Source organism: Engystomops pustulosus, unplaced genomic scaffold, assembly GCF_040894005.1.
Source record: "Engystomops pustulosus unplaced genomic scaffold, aEngPut4.maternal MAT_SCAFFOLD_121, whole genome shotgun sequence".
NCBI classification, from domain to species: domain Eukaryota; kingdom Metazoa; phylum Chordata; class Amphibia; order Anura; family Leptodactylidae; genus Engystomops; species Engystomops pustulosus.
In genome coordinates this window covers 230,154-246,583 of record NW_027285002.1, presented here as the reverse complement: position 1 = coordinate 246,583, position 16,430 = coordinate 230,154, and the positions used below count along the sequence as shown (strand labels likewise).

General features: G+C 45.9%; 1 pseudogene; it reads left to right on the top strand.

The window, feature by feature from the left end:
* The first annotated feature begins 16,212 nt into the window (after positions 1–16,212).
* Positions 16,213–16,330, top strand: LOC140107883 (5S ribosomal RNA; annotated as a pseudogene).
* Positions 16,331–16,430: the final 100 nt, after the last annotated feature.

Sequence of the window (16,430 nt, the reverse complement as noted above, 5' to 3'; positions counted from 1 at the left end):
CCCAATTTCCGTTGACCTTTTTGAACCTGAAAATTGTGTTAGTTTCTCTGTCAAAGATGGTAAAAGAAGGTTCAAATTGAACATCTGCTGTCAACGGCCATTCTAAGCTTAATGTGCCTGCTCTCGTCAGATTGCAGCATCAATGCAGCTTAAGGCTTGGCAAGTACCAGCATGGGAGACTGGCTGGGAATCCCAAGTTCCGTTGACCTTTTTGAACCTGAAAATTGTGTTAGTTTCTCTATGAGATAGTAAAAGAAGGTTTAAATTGAACAGCTGCTGTCAACGGCCATTCTAAGCTGAATGTGCCTGCTCTCGTCAGATCGCAGCAGCAATGCAGCTTAAGGCTTGGCAAGTACCAGCATGGGAGACTGGCTGGGAATCCCAAGTTCCGTTGAACTTTTTGAACCTGAAAATTGTGTTAGTTTATCTATGAGATAGTAAAAGAAGGTTCAAATTGAACAGCTGCTGTCAACGGCCATTCTAAGCTGAATGTGCCTGCTCTCGTCAGATCGCAGCAGCAATGCAGCTTAAGGCTTGGCAAGTACCAGCATGGGAGACTGGCTGGGAATCCCAAGTTCCGTTGACCTTTTTGAACCTGAAAATTGTGTTAGTTTCTCTATGAGATAGTAAAAGAAGGTTCAAATTGAACAGCTGCTGTCAGCGGCCATTCTAAGCTAAATGTGCCTGCTCTCGTCAGATCGCAGCAGCAATGCAGCTTAAGGCTTGGCAAGTACCAGCATGGGAGACTGGCTGGGAATCCCAAGTTCCGTTGACCTTTTTGAACCTGAAAATTGTGTTACTTTCTCTATGAGATAGTAAAAGAAGGTTCATATTAAACAGCTGCGGTCAACGGCCATTCTAAGCTGAATGTGCCTGCTCTCGTCAGATCGCAGCAGCAATGCAGCTTAAGGCTTGGCAAGTACCAGCATGGGAGACTGGCTGGGAATCCCAAGTTCCGTTGACCTTTTTGAACCTGAAAATTGTATTAGTTTCTCTGTCAAAGATGGTAAAAGAAGGTTCAAATTGAACAGCTGCTGTCAACGGCCATTCTAAGCTGAATGTGCCTGCTCTCGTCAGATCGCAGCATCAATGCAGCTTAAGGCTTGGCAAGTACCAGCATGGGAGACTGGCTGGGAATCCCAAGTTCCGTTGACCTTTTTGAACCTGAAAATTGTGTTAGTTTCTCTGTCAAAGATGGTAAAAGAAGGTTCAAATTGAACATCTGCTGTCAACGGCCATTCTAAGCTGAATGTGCCTGCTCTCGTCAGATCGCAGCATCAATGCAGCTTAAGGCTTGGCAAGTACCAGCATGGGAGACTGGCTGGGAATCCCAAGTTCCGTTGACCTTTTTGAACCTGAAAATTGTGTTAGTTTCTCTATGAGATAGTAAAAGAAGGTTCAAATTGAACAGCTGCTGTCAGCGGCCATTCTAAGCTGAATGTGCCTGCTCTCGTCAGATCGCAGCAGCAATGCAGCTTAAGGCTTGGCAAGTACCAGCATGGGAGACTGGCTGGGAATCCCAAGTTCCGTTGACCTTTTTGAACCTGAAAATTGTGTTACTTTCTCTATGAGATAGTAAAAGAAGGTTCAAATTGAACAGCTGCGGTCAACGGCCATTCTAAGCTGAATGTGCCTGCTCTCGTCAGATCGCAGCAGCAATGCAGCTTAAGGCTTGGCAAGTACCAGCATGGGAGACTGGCTGGGAATCCCAAGTTCCATTGACCTTTTTGAACCTGAAAATTGGGTTAGTTTCTCTCTGAGATAGTAAAAGAAGGTTCAAATTGAACAGCTGCTGTCAACGGCCATTCTAAGCTGAATGTGCCTGCTCTCGTCAGATCGCAGCAGCAATGCAGCTTAAGGCTTGGCAAGTACCAGCATGGGAGACTGGCTGGGAATCCCAAGTTCCGTTGACCTTTTTGAACCTGAAAATTGTGATGGTTTCTCTGTCAAAGATGGTAAAAGAAGGTTCAAATTGAACATCTGCTGTCAACGGCCATTCTAAGCTGAATGTGCCTGCTCTCGTCAGATCGCAGCATCAATGCAGCTTAAGGCTTGGCAAGTACCAGCATGGGAGACTGGCTGGGAATCCCAAGTTCCGTTGACCTTTTTGAACCTGAAAATTGTGTTACTTTCTCTATGAGATAGTAAAAGAAGGTTCATATTAAACAGCTGCGGTCAACGGCCATTCTAAGCTGAATGTGCCTGCTCTCGTCAGATCGCAGCAGCAATGCAGCTTAAGGCTTGGCAAGTACCAGCATGGGAGACTGGCTGGGAATCCCAAGTTCCGTTGACCTTTTTGAACCTGAAAATTGTATTAGTTTCTCTGTCAAAGATGGTAAAAGAAGGTTCAAATTGAACAGCTGCTGTCAACGGCCATTCTAAGCTGAATGTGCCTGCTCTCGTCAGATCGCAGCATCAATGCAGCTTAAGGCTTGGCAAGTACCAGCATGGGAGACTGGCTGGGAATCCCAAGTTCCGTTGACCTTTTTGAACCTGAAAATTGTGTTAGTTTCTCTGTCAAAGATGGTAAAAGAAGGTTCAAATTGAACATCTGCTGTCAACGGCCATTCTAAGCTGAATGTGCCTGCTCTCGTCAGATCGCAGCATCAATGCAGCTTAAGGCTTGGCAAGTACCAGCATGGGAGACTGGCTGGGAATCCCAAGTTCCGTTGACCTTTTTGAACCTGAAAATTGTGTTAGTTTCTCTATGAGATAGTAAAAGAAGGTTCAAATTGAACAGCTGCTGTCAGCGGCCATTCTAAGCTGAATGTGCCTGCTCTCGTCAGATCGCAGCAGCAATGCAGCTTAAGGCTTGGCAAGTACCAGCATGGGAGACTGGCTGGGAATCCCAAGTTCCGTTGACCTTTTTGAACCTGAAAATTGTGTTACTTTCTCTATGAGATAGTAAAAGAAGGTTCAAATTGAACAGCTGCGGTCAACGGCCATTCTAAGCTGAATGTGCCTGCTCTCGTCAGATCGCAGCAGCAATGCAGCTTAAGGCTTGGCAAGTACCAGCATGGGAGACTGGCTGGGAATCCCAAGTTCCATTGACCTTTTTGAACCTGAAAATTGGGTTAGTTTCTCTCTGAGATAGTAAAAGAAGGTTCAAATTGAACAGCTGCTGTCAACGGCCATTCTAAGCTGAATGTGCCTGCTCTCGTCAGATCGCAGCAGCAATGCAGCTTAAGGCTTGGCAAGTACCAGCATGGGAGACTGGCTGGGAATCCCAATTTCCGTTGACCTTTTTGAACCTGAAAATTGTGTTAGTTTCTCTGTCAAAGATGGTAAAAGAAGGTTCAAATTGAACATCTGCTGTCAACGGCCATTCTAAGCTTAATGTGCCTGCTCTCGTCAGATTGCAGCATCAATGCAGCTTAAGGCTTGGCAAGTACCAGCATGGGAGACTGGCTGGGAATCCCAAGTTCCGTTGACCTTTTTGAACCTGAAAATTGTGTTAGTTTCTCTATGAGATAGTAAAAGAAGGTTTAAATTGAACAGCTGCTGTCAACGGCCATTCTAAGCTGAATGTGCCTGCTCTTGTCAGATCGCAGCAGCAATGCAGCTTAAGGCTTGGCAAGTACCAGCATGGGAGACTGGCTGGGAATCCCAAGTTCCGTTGAACTTTTTGAACCTGAAAATTGTGTTAGTTTATCTATGAGATAGTAAAAGAAGGTTCAAATTGAACAGCTGCTGTCAACGGCCATTCTAAGCTGAATGTGCCTGCTCTCGTCAGATCGCAGCAGCAATGCAGCTTAAGGCTTGGCAAGTACCAGCATGGGAGACTGGCTGGGAATCCCAAGTTCTGTTGACCTTTTTGAACCTGAAAATTGTGTTAGTTTCTCTATGAGATAGTAAAAGAAGGTTCAAATTGAACAGCTGCTGTCAGCGGCCATTCTAAGCTAAATGTGCCTGCTCTCGTCAGATCGCAGCAGCAATGCAGCTTAAGGCTTGGCAAGTACCAGCATGGGAGACTGGCTGGGAATCCCAAGTTCCGTTGACCTTTTTGAACCTGAAAATTGTGTTACTTTCTCTATGAGATAGTAAAAGAAGGTTCATATTAAACAGCTGCGGTCAACGGCCATTCTAAGCTGAATGTGCCTGCTCTCGTCAGATCGCAGCAGCAATGCAGCTTAAGGCTTGGCAAGTACCAGCATGGGAGACTGGCTGGGAATCCCAAGTTCCGTTGACCTTTTTGAACCTGAAAATTGTATTAGTTTCTCTGTCAAAGATGGTAAAAGAAGGTTCAAATTGAACAGCTGCTGTCAACGGCCATTCTAAGCTGAATGTGCCTGCTCTCGTCAGATCGCAGCATCAATGCAGCTTAAGGCTTGGCAAGTACCAGCATGGGAGACTGGCTGGGAATCCCAAGTTCCGTTGACCATTTTGAACCTGAAAATTGTGTTAGTTTCTCTGTCAAAGATGGTAAAAGAAGGTTCAAATTGAACATCTGCTGTCAACGGCCATTCTAAGCTGAATGTGCCTGCTCTCGTCAGATCGCAGCATCAATGCAGCTTAAGGCTTGGCAAGTACCAGCATGGGAGACTGGCTGGGAATCCCAAGTTCCGTTGACCTTTTTGAACCTGAAAATTGTGTTAGTTTCTCTATGAGATAGTAAAAGAAGGTTCAAATTGAACAGCTGCTGTCAGCGGCCATTCTAAGCTGAATGTGCCTGCTCTCGTCAGATCGCAGCAGCAATGCAGCTTAAGGCTTGGCAAGTACCAGCATGGGAGACTGGCTGGGAATCCCAAGTTCCGTTGAACTTTTTGAACCTGAAAATTGTGTTACTTTCTCTATGAGATAGTAAAAGAAGGTTCAAATTGAACAGCTGCGGTCAACGGCCATTCTAAGCTGAATGTGCCTGCTCTCGTCAGATCGCAGCAGCAATGCAGCTTAAGGCTTGGCAAGTACCAGCATGGGAGACTGGCTGGGAATCCCAAGTTCCATTGACCTTTTTGAACCTGAAAATTGGGTTAGTTTCTCTCTGAGATAGTAAAAGAAGGTTCAAATTGAACAGCTGCTGTCAACGGCCATTCTAAGCTGAATGTGCCTGCTCTCGTCAGATCGCAGCAGCAATGCAGCTTAAGGCTTGGCAAGTACCAGCATGGGAGACTGGCTGGGAATCCCAAGTTCCGTTGACCTTTTTGAACCTGAAAATTGTGATGGTTTCTCTGTCAAAGATGGTAAAAGAAGGTTCAAATTGAACATCTGCTGTCAACGGCCATTCTAAGCTGAATGTGCCTGCTCTCGTCAGATCGCAGCATCAATGCAGCTTAAGGCTTGGCAAGTACCAGCATGGGAGACTGGCTGGGAATCCCAAGTTCCGTTGACCTTTTTGAACCTGAAAATTGTGTTACTTTCTCTATGAGATAGTAAAAGAAGGTTCATATTAAACAGCTGCGGTCAACGGCCATTCTAAGCTGAATGTGCCTGCTCTCGTCAGATCGCAGCAGCAATGCAGCTTAAGGCTTGGCAAGTACCAGCATGGGAGACTGGCTGGGAATCCCAAGTTCCGTTGACCTTTTTGAACCTGAAAATTGTATTAGTTTCTCTGTCAAAGATGGTAAAAGAAGGTTCAAATTGAACAGCTGCTGTCAACGGCCATTCTAAGCTGAATGTGCCTGCTCTCGTCAGATCGCAGCATCAATGCAGCTTAAGGCTTGGCAAGTACCAGCATGGGAGACTGGCTGGGAATCCCAAGTTCCGTTGACCTTTTTGAACCTGAAAATTGTGTTAGTTTCTCTGTCAAAGATGGTAAAAGAAGGTTCAAATTGAACATCTGCTGTCAACGGCCATTCTAAGCTGAATGTGCCTGCTCTCGTCAGATCGCAGCATCAATGCAGCTTAAGGCTTGGCAAGTACCAGCATGGGAGACTGGCTGGGAATCCCAAGTTCCGTTGACCTTTTTGAACCTGAAAATTGTGTTAGTTTCTCTATGAGATAGTAAAAGAAGGTTCAAATTGAACAGCTGCTGTCAGCGGCCATTCTAAGCTGAATGTGCCTGCTCTCGTCAGATCGCAGCAGCAATGCAGCTTAAGGCTTGGCAAGTACCAGCATGGGAGACTGGCTGGGAATCCCAAGTTCCGTTGACCTTTTTGAACCTGAAAATTGTGTTACTTTCTCTATGAGATAGTAAAAGAAGGTTCAAATTGAACAGCTGCGGTCAACGGCCATTCTAAGCTGAATGTGCCTGCTCTCGTCAGATCGCAGCAGCAATGCAGCTTAAGGCTTGGCAAGTACCAGCATGGGAGACTGGCTGGGAATCCCAAGTTCCATTGACCTTTTTGAACCTGAAAATTGGGTTAGTTTCTCTCTGAGATAGTAAAAGAAGGTTCAAATTGAACAGCTGCTGTCAACGGCCATTCTAAGCTGAATGTGCCTGCTCTCGTCAGATCGCAGCAGCAATGCAGCTTAAGGCTTGGCAAGTACCAGCATGGGAGACTGGCTGGGAATCCCAATTTCCGTTGACCTTTTTGAACCTGAAAATTGTGTTAGTTTCTCTGTCAAAGATGGTAAAAGAAGGTTCAAATTGAACATCTGCTGTCAACGGCCATTCTAAGCTGAATGTGCCTGCTCTCGTCAGATTGCAGCATCAATGCAGCTTAAGGCTTGGCAAGTACCAGCATGGGAGACTGGCTGGGAATCCCAAGTTCCGTTGACCTTTTTGAACCTGAAAATTGTGTTAGTTTATCTATGAGATAGTAAAAGAAGGTTCAAATTGAACAGCTGCTGTCAACGGCCATTCTAAGCTGAATGTGCCTGCTCTCGTCAGATCGCAGCAGCAATGCAGCTTAAGGCTTGGCAAGTACCAGCATGGGAGACTGGCTGGGAATCCCAAGTTCCGTTGACCTTTTTGAACCTGAAAATTGTGTTAGTTTCTCTATGAGATAGTAAAAGAAGGTTCAAATTGAACAGCTGCTGTCAGCGGCCATTCTAAGCTAAATGTGCCTGCTCTCGTCAGATCGCAGCAGCAATGCAGCTTAAGGCTTGGCAAGTACCAGCATGGGAGACTGGCTGGGAATCCCAAGTTCCGTTGACCTTTTTGAACCTGAAAATTGTGTTACTTTCTCTATGAGATAGTAAAAGAAGGTTCATATTAAACAGCTGCGGTCAACGGCCATTCTAAGCTGAATGTGCCTGCTCTCGTCAGATCGCAGCAGCAATGCAGCTTAAGGCTTGGCAAGTACCAGCATGGGAGACTGGCTGGGAATCCCAAGTTCCGTTGACCTTTTTGAACCTGAAAATTGTATTAGTTTCTCTGTCAAAGATGGTAAAAGAAGGTTCAAATTGAACAGCTGCTGTCAACGGCCATTCTAAGCTGAATGTGCCTGCTCTCGTCAGATCGCAGCATCAATGCAGCTTAAGGCTTGGCAAGTACCAGCATGGGAGACTGGCTGGGAATCCCAAGTTCCGTTGACCTTTTTGAACCTGAAAATTGTGTTAGTTTCTCTGTCAAAGATGGTAAAAGAAGGTTCAAATTGAACATCTGCTGTCAACGGCCATTCTAAGCTGAATGTGCCTGCTCTCGTCAGATCGCAGCATCAATGCAGCTTAAGGCTTGGCAAGTACCAGCATGGGAGACTGGCTGGGAATCCCAAGTTCCGTTGACCTTTTTGAACCTGAAAATTGTGTTAGTTTCTCTATGAGATAGTAAAAGAAGGTTCAAATTGAACAGCTGCTGTCAGCGGCCATTCTAAGCTGAATGTGCCTGCTCTCGTCAGATCGCAGCAGCAATGCAGCTTAAGGCTTGGCAAGTACCAGCATGGGAGACTGGCTGGGAATCCCAAGTTCCGTTGACCTTTTTGAACCTGAAAATTGTGTTACTTTCTCTATGAGATAGTAAAAGAAGGTTCAAATTGAACAGCTGCGGTCAACGGCCATTCTAAGCTGAATGTGCCTGCTCTCGTCAGATCGCAGCAGCAATGCAGCTTAAGGCTTGGCAAGTACCAGCATGGGAGACTGGCTGGGAATCCCAAGTTCCATTGACCTTTTTGAACCTGAAAATTGGGTTAGTTTCTCTCTGAGATAGTAAAAGAAGGTTCAAATTGAACATCTGCTGTCAACGGCCATTCTAAGCTGAATGTGCCTGCTCTCGTCAGATCGCAGCAGCAATGCAGCTTAAGGCTTGGCAAGTACCAGCATGGGAGACTGGCTGGGAATCCCAAGTTCCGTTGACCTTTTTGAACCTGAAAATTGTGATGGTTTCTCTGTCAAAGATGGTAAAAGAAGGTTCAAATTGAACAGCTGCTGTCAACGGCCATTCTAAGCTGAATGTGCCTGCTCTCGTCAGATCGCAGCAGCAATGCAGCTTAAGGCTTGGCAAGTACCAGCATGGGAGACTGGCTGGGAATCCCAAGTTCCGTTCACCTTTTTGAACCTGAAAATTGTGTTAATTTCTCTGTCAAAGATGGTAAAAGAAGGTTCAAATTGAACAGCTGCTGTCAACGGCCATTCTAAGCTAAATGTGCCTGCTCTCGTCAGATTGCAGCAGCAATGCAGCTTAAGGCTTGGCAAGTACCAGCATGGGAGACTGGCTGGGAATCCCAAGTTCCGTTGACATTTTTGAACCTGAAAATTGTGTTAGTTTCTCTATGAGATAGTAAAAGAAGGTTCAAATTGAACAGCTGCTGTCAACGGCCGTTCTAAGCTGAATGTGCCTGCTCTCGTCAGATCGCAGCAGCAATGCAGCTTAAGGCTTGGCAAGTACCAGCATGGGAGACTGGCTGGGAATCCCAAGTTCCGTTGACCTTTTTGAACCTGAAAATTGTGTTAGTTTCTCTATGAGATAGTAAAAGAAGGTTCAAATTGAACAGCTGCGGTCAACGGCCATTCTAAGCTGAATGTGCCTGCTCTCGTCAGATCGCAGCAGCAATGCAGCTTAAGGCTTGGCAAGTACCAGCATGGGAGACTGGCTGGGAATCCCAAGTTCCGTTGACCTTTTTGAACCTGAAAATTGTGTTAGTTTCTCTATGAGATAGTAAAAGAAGGTTCAAATTGAACAGCTGCTGTCAACGGCCATTCTAAGCTGAATGTGCCTGCTCTCGTCAGATCGCAGCATCAATGCAGCTTAAGGCTTGGCAAGTACCAGCATGGGAGACTGGCTGGGAATCCCAAGTTCCGTTGACCTTTTTGAACCTGAAAATTGTGTTAGTTTCTCTATGAGATAGTAAAAGAAGGTTCAAATTGAACAGCTGCTGTCAACGGCCATTCTAAGCTGAATGTGCCTGCTCTCGTCAGATCGCAGCAGCAATGCAGCTTAAGGCTTGGCAAGTACCAGCATGGGAGACTGGCTGGGAATCCCAAGTTCCGTTGACCTTTTTGAACCTGAAAATTGTGTTACTTTCTCTATGAGATAGTAAAAGAAGGTTCAAATTGAACAGCTGCGGTCAACGGCCATTCTAAGCTGAATGTGCCTGCTCTCGTCAGATCGCAGCAGCAATGCAGTTTAAGGCTTGGCAAGTACCAGCATGGGAGACTGGCTGGGAATCCCAAGTTCCATTGACCTTTTTGAACCTGAAAATTGGGTTAGTTTCTCTCTGAGATAGTAAAAGAAGGTTCAAATTGAACAGCTGCTGTCAACGGCCATTCTAAGCTGAATGTGCCTGCTCTCGTCAGATCGCAGCAGCAATGCAGCTTAAGGCTTGGCAAGTACCAGCATGGGAGACTGGCTGGGAATCCCAAGTTCCGTTGACCTTTTTGAACCTGAAAATTGTGATGGTTTCTCTGTCAAAGATGGTAAAAGAAGGTTCAAATTGAACATCTGCTGTCAACGGCCATTCTAAGCTGAATGTGCCTGCTCTCGTCAGATCGCAGCATCAATGCAGCTTAAGGCTTGGCAAGTACCAGCATGGGAGACTGGCTGGGAATCCCAAGTTCCGTTGACCTTTTTGAACCTGAAAATTGTGTTAGTTTCTCTATGAGATAGTAAAAGAAGGTTCAAATTGAACAGCTGCTGTCAACGGCCATTCTAAGCTGAATGTGCCTGCTCTCGTCAGATCGCAGCAGCAATGCAGCTTAAGGCTTGGCAAGTACCAGCATGGGAGACTAGCTGGGAATCCCAAGTTCCGTTGACCTTTTTGAACCTGAAAATTGTGTTAGTTTCCCTGTCAAAGATGGTAAAAGAAGGTTCAAATTGGACAGCTGCTGTCAACGGCCATTCTAAGCTGAATGTGCCTGCTCTCGTCAGATCGCAGCAGCAATGCAGCTTAAGGCTTGGCAAGTACCAGCATGGGAGACTGGCTGGGAATCCCAAGTTCCGTTGACCTTTTTGAACCTGAAAATTGTGTTAGTTTCTCTATGAGATAGTAAAAGAAGGGTCAAATTAAACAGCTGCTGTCAGCGGCCATTCTAAGCTGAATGTGCCTGCTCTCGTCAGATCGCAGCAGCAATGCAGCTTAAGGCTTGGCAAGTACCAGCATGGGAGACTGGCTGGGAATCCCAAGTTCCGTTGACCTTTTTGAACCTGAAAAGTGTGTTACTTTCTCTATGAGATAGTAAAAGAAGGTTCAAATTGAACAGCTGCGGTCAACGGCCATTCTAAGCTGAATGTGCCTGCTCTCGTCAGATCGCAGCAGCAATGCAGCTTAAGGCTTGGCAAGTACCAGCATGGGAGACTGGCTGGGAATCCCAAGTTCCATTGACCTTTTTGAACCTGAAAATTGTGTTAGTTTCTCTATGAGATAGTAAAAGAAGGTTCAAATTGAACAGCTGCTGTCAACGGCCATTCTAAGCTGAATGTGCCTGCTCTCGTCAGATCGCAGCAGCAATGCAGCTTAAGGCTTGGCAAGTACCAGCATGGGAGACTGGCTGGGAATCCCAAGTTCCGTTGACCTTTTTGAACCTGAAAATTGTGTTAGTTTCTCTGTCAAAGATGGTAAAAGAAGGTTCAAATTGAACATCTGCTGTCAACGGCCATTCTAAGCTGAATGTGCCTGCTCTCGTCAGATTGCAGCATCAATGCAGCTTGAGGCTTGGCAAGTACCAGCATGGGAGACTGGCTGGGAATCCCAAGTTCTGTTGACCTTTTTGAACCTGAAAATTGTGTTAGTTTCTCTATGAGATAGTAAAAGAAGGTTTAAATTGAACAGCTGCTGTCAACGGCCATTCTAAGCTGAATGTGCCTGCTCTCGTCAGATCGCAGCAGCAATGCAGCTTAAGGCTTGGCAAGTACCAGCATGGGAGACTGGCTGGGAATCCCAAGTTCCGTTGACCTTTTTGAACCTGAAAATTGTGTTAGTTTCTCTATGAGATAGTAAAAGAAGGTTCAAATTGAACAGCTGCTGTCAGCGGCCATTCTAAGCTGAATGTGCCTGCTCTCGTCAGATCGCAGCAGCAATGCAGCTTAAGGCTTGGCAAGTACCAGCATGGGAGACTGGTTGGGAATCCCAAGTTCCGTTGACCTTTTTGAACCTGAAAATTGTGTTACTTTCTCTATGAGATAGTAAAAGAAGGTTCATATTAAACAGCTGCGGTCAACGGCCATTCTAAGCTGAATGTGCCTGCTCTCGTCAGATCGCAGCAGCAATGCAGCTTAAGGCTTGGCAAGTACCAGCATGGGAGACTGGCTGGGAATCCCAAGTTCCGTTGACCTTTTTGAACCTGAAAATTGTATTAGTTTCTCTGTCAAAGATGGTAAAAGAAGGTTCAAATTGAACAGCTGCTGTCAACGGCCATTCTAAGCTGAATGTGCCTGCTCTCGTCAGATCGCAGCATCAATGCAGCTTAAGGCTTGGCAAGTACCAGCATGGGAGACTGGCTGGGAATCCCAAGTTCCGTTGACCTTTTTGAACCTGAAAATTGTGTTAGTTTCTCTGTCAAAGATGGTAAAAGAAGGTTCAAATTGAACATCTGCTGTCAACGGCCATTCTAAGCTGAATGTGCCTGCTCTCGTCAGATCGCAGCATCAATGCAGCTTAAGGCTTGGCAAGTACCAGCATGGGAGACTGGCTGGGAATCCCAAGTTCCGTTGACCTTTTTGAACCTGAAAATTGTGTTAGTTTCTCTATGAGATAGTAAAAGAAGGTTCAAATTGAACAGCTGCTGTCAGCGGCCATTCTAAGCTGAATGTGCCTGCTCTCGTCAGATCGCAGCAGCAATGCAGCTTAAGGCTTGGCAAGTACCAGCATGGGAGACTGGCTGGGAATCCCAAGTTCCGTTGACCTTTTTGAACCTGAAAATTGTGTTACTTTCTCTATGAGATAGTAAAAGAAGGTTCAAATTGAACAGCTGCGGTCAACGGCCATTCTAAGCTGAATGTGCCTGCTCTCGTCAGATCGCAGCAGCAATGCAGCTTAAGGCTTGGCAAGTACCAGCATGGGAGACTGGCTGGGAATCCCAAGTTCCATTGACCTTTTTGAACCTGAAAATTGGGTTAGTTTCTCTCTGAGATAGTAAAAGAAGGTTCAAATTGAACATCTGCTGTCAACGGCCATTCTAAGCTGAATGTGCCTGCTCTCGTCAGATCGCAGCAGCAATGCAGCTTAAGGCTTGGCAAGTACCAGCATGGGAGACTGGCTGGGAATCCCAAGTTCCGTTGACCTTTTTGAACCTGAAAATTGTGTTAGTTTCTCTGTCAAAGATGGTAAAAGAAGGTTCAAATTGAACATCTGCTGTCAACGGCCATTCTAAGCTAAATGTGCCTGCTCTCGTCAGATCGCAGCATCAATGCAGCTTAAGGCTTGGCAAGTACCAGCATGGGAGACTGGCTGGGAATCCCAAGTTCCGTTGACCTTTTTGAACCTGAAAATTGTGTTAGTTTCTCTATGAGATAGTAAAAGAAGGTTCAAATTGAACAGCTGCTGTCAACGGCCATTCTAAGCTGAATGTGCCTGCTCTCGTCAGATCGCAGCAGCAATGCAGCTTAAGGCTTGGCAAGTACCAGCATGGGAGACTGGCTGGGAATCCCAAGTTCCGTTCACCTTTTTGAACCTGAAAATTGTGTTAGTTTCTCTGTCAAAGATGGTAAAAGAAGGTTCAAATTGAACAGCTGCTGTCAACGGCCATTCTAAGCTGAATGTGCCTGCTCTCGTCAGATTGCAGCAGCAATGCAGCTTAAGGCTTGGCAAGTACCAGCATGGGAGACTGGCTGGGAATCCCAAGTTCCGTTGACCTTTTTGAACCTGAAAATTGTGTTAGTTTCTCTATGAGATAGTAAAAGAAGGTTCAAATTGAACAGCTGCTGTCAACGGCCGTTCTAAGCTGAATGTGCCTGCTCTCGTCAGATCGCAGCAGCAATGCAGCTTAAGGCTTGGCAAGTACCAGCATGGGAGACTGGCTGGGAATCCCAAGTTCCGTTGACCTTTTTGAACCTGAAAATTGTGTTAGTTTCTCTATGAGATAGTAAAAGAAGGTTCAAATTGAACAGCTGCGGTCAACGGCCATTCTAAGCTGAATGTGCCTGCTCTCGTCAGATCGCAGCAGCAATGCAGCTTAAGGCTTGGCAAGTACCAGCATGGGAGACTGGCTGGGAATCCCAAGTTCCGTTGACCTTTTTGAACCTGAAAATTGTGTTAGTTTCTCTATGAGATAGTAAAAGAAGGTTCAAATTGAACAGCTGCTGTCAACGGCCATTCTAAGCTGAATGTGCCTGCTCTCGTCAGATCGCAGCAGCAATGCAGCTTAAGGCTTGGCAAGTACCAGCATGGGAGACTGGCTGGGAATCCCAAGTTCCATTGACCTTTTTGAACCTGAAAATTGTGTTAGTTTCTCTATGAGATAGTAAAAGAAGGTTCAAATTGAACAGCTGCTGTCAACGGCCATTCTAAGCTGAATGTGCCTGCTCTCGTCAGATCGCAGCAGCAATGCAGCTTAAGGCTTGGCAAGTACCAGCATGGGAGACTGGCTGGGAATCCCAAGTTCCATTGACCTTTTTGAACCTGAAAATTGTGTTAGTTTCTCTATGAGATAGTAAAAGAAGGTTCAAATTGAACAGCTTCTGTCAACGGCCATTCTAAGCTGAATGTGCCTGCTCTCGTCAGATCGCAGCAGCAATGCAGCTTAAGGCTTGGCAAGTACCAGCATGGGAGACTGGCTGGGAATCCCAAGTTCCGTTGACCTTTTTGAACCTGAAAATTGTGTTAGTTTCTCTATGAGATAGTAAAAGAAGGTTCAAATTGAACAGCTGCTGTCAACGGCCATTCTAAGCTGAATGTGCCTGCTCTCGTCAGATCGCAGCAGCAATGCAGCTTAAGGCTTGGCAAGTACCAGCATGGGAGACTAGCTGGGAATCCCAAGTTCCGTTGACCTTTTTGAACCTGAAAATTGTGTTAGTTTCCCTGTCAAAGATGGTAAAAGAAGGTTCAAATTGGACAGCTGCTGTCAACGGCCATTCTAAGCTGAATGTGCCTGCTCTCGTCAGATCGCAGCAGCAATGCAGCTTAAGGCTTGGCAAGTACCAGCATGGGAGACTGGCTGGGAATCCCAAGTTCCGTTGACCTTTTTGAACCTGGAAATTGTGTTAGTTTCTCTGTCAAAGATGGTAAAAGAAGGTTCAAATTGAACAGCTGCTGTCAACGGCCATTCTAAGCTGAATGTGCCTGCTCTCGTCAGATCGCAGCAGCAATGCAGCTTAAGGCTTGGCAAGTACCAGCATGGGAGACTGGCTGGGAATCCCAAGTTCTGTTGACCTTTTTGAACCTGAAAATTGTGTTAGTTTCTCTGTCAAAGATGGTAAAAGAAGGTTCAAATTGAACAGCTGCTGTCAACGGCCATTCTAAGCTGAATGTGCCTGCTCTCGTCAAATCACAGCATCAATGCAGCTTAAGGCTTGGCAAGTACCAGCATGGGAGACTGGCTGGGAATCCCAAGTTCCGTTGACCTTTTTGAACCTGAAAATTGTGTTAGTTTCTCTGTCAAAGATGGTAAAAGAAGGTTCAAATTGAACAGCTGCTGTCAACGGCCATTCTAAGCTGAATGTGCCTGCTCTCGTCAGATCGCAGCAGCAATGCAGCTTAAGGCTTGGCAACTACCAGCATGGGAGACTGGTTGGGAATCCCAAGTTCCATTGACCTTTTTGAACCTGAAAATTGTGTTAGTTTCTCTATGAGATAGTAAAAGAAGGTTCAAATTGAACAGCTGCTGTCAACGGCCATTCTAAGCTGAATGTGCCTGCTCTCGTCAGATCGCAGCAGCAATGCAGCTTAAGGCTTGGCAAGTACCAGCATGGGAGACTGGCTGGGAATCCCAAGTTCCATTGACCTTTTTGAACCTGAAAATTGTGTTAGTTTCTCTGTCAAAGATGGTAAAAGAAGGTTCAAATTGAACATCTGCTGTCAACGGCCATTCTAAGCTGAATGTGCCTGCTCTCGTCAGATCGCAGCATCAATGCAGCTTAAGGCTTGGCAAGTACAAGCATGGGAGACTGGCTGGGAATCCCAAGTTCCGTTGACCTTTTTGAACCTGAAAATTGTGTTAGTTTCTCTATGAGATAGTAAAAGAAGGTTCAAATTGAACAGCTGCTGTCAACGGCCATTCTAAGCTGAATGTGCCTGCTCTCGTCAGATCGCAGCAGCAATGCAGCTTAAGGCTTGGCAAGTACCAGCATGGGAGACTGGCTGGGAATCCCAAGTTCCGTTGACCTTTTTGAACCTGAAAATTGTGTTAGTTTCTCTATGAGATAGTAAAAGAAGGTTCAAATTGAACAGCTGCGGTCAACGGCCATTCTAAGCTGAATGTGCCTGCTCTCGTCAGATCGCAGCAGCAATGCAGCTTAAGGCTTGGCAAGTACCAGCATGGGAGACTGGCTGGGAAACCCAAGTTCCGTTGACCTTTTTGAACCTGAAAATTGTGTTAGTTTCTCTATGAGATAGTAAAAGAAGGTTCAAATTGAACAGCTGCTGTCAACGGCCATTCTAAGCTGAATGTGCCTGCTCTCGTCAGATCGCAGCAGCAATGCAGCTTAAGGCTTGGCAAGTACCAGCATGGGGGACTAGCTGGGAATCCCAAGTTCCGTTGACCTTTTTGAACATGAAAATTGTGTTAGTTTCCCTGTCAAAGATGGTAAAAGAAGGTTCAAATTGGACAGCTGCTGTCAACGGCCATTCTAAGCTGAATGTGCCTGCTCTCGTCAGATCGCAGCAGCAATGCAGCTTAAGGCTTGGCAAGTACCAGCATGGGAGACTGGCTGGGAATCCCAAGTTCCGTTGACCTTTTTGAACCTGAAAATTGTGTTAGTTTCTCTATGAGATAGTAAAAGAAGGTTCAAATTGAACAGCTGCGGTCAACGGCCATTCTAAGCTGAATGTACCTGCTCTCGTCAGATCGCAGCAGCAATGCAGCTTAAGGCTTGGCAAGTACCAGCATGGGAGACTGGCTGGGAATCCCAAGTTCCGTTGACCTTTTTGAACCTGAAAATTGTGTTAGTTTCTCTATGAGATAGTAAAAGAAGGTTCAAATTGAACAGCTGCTGTCAACGGCCATTCTAAGCTGAATGTGCC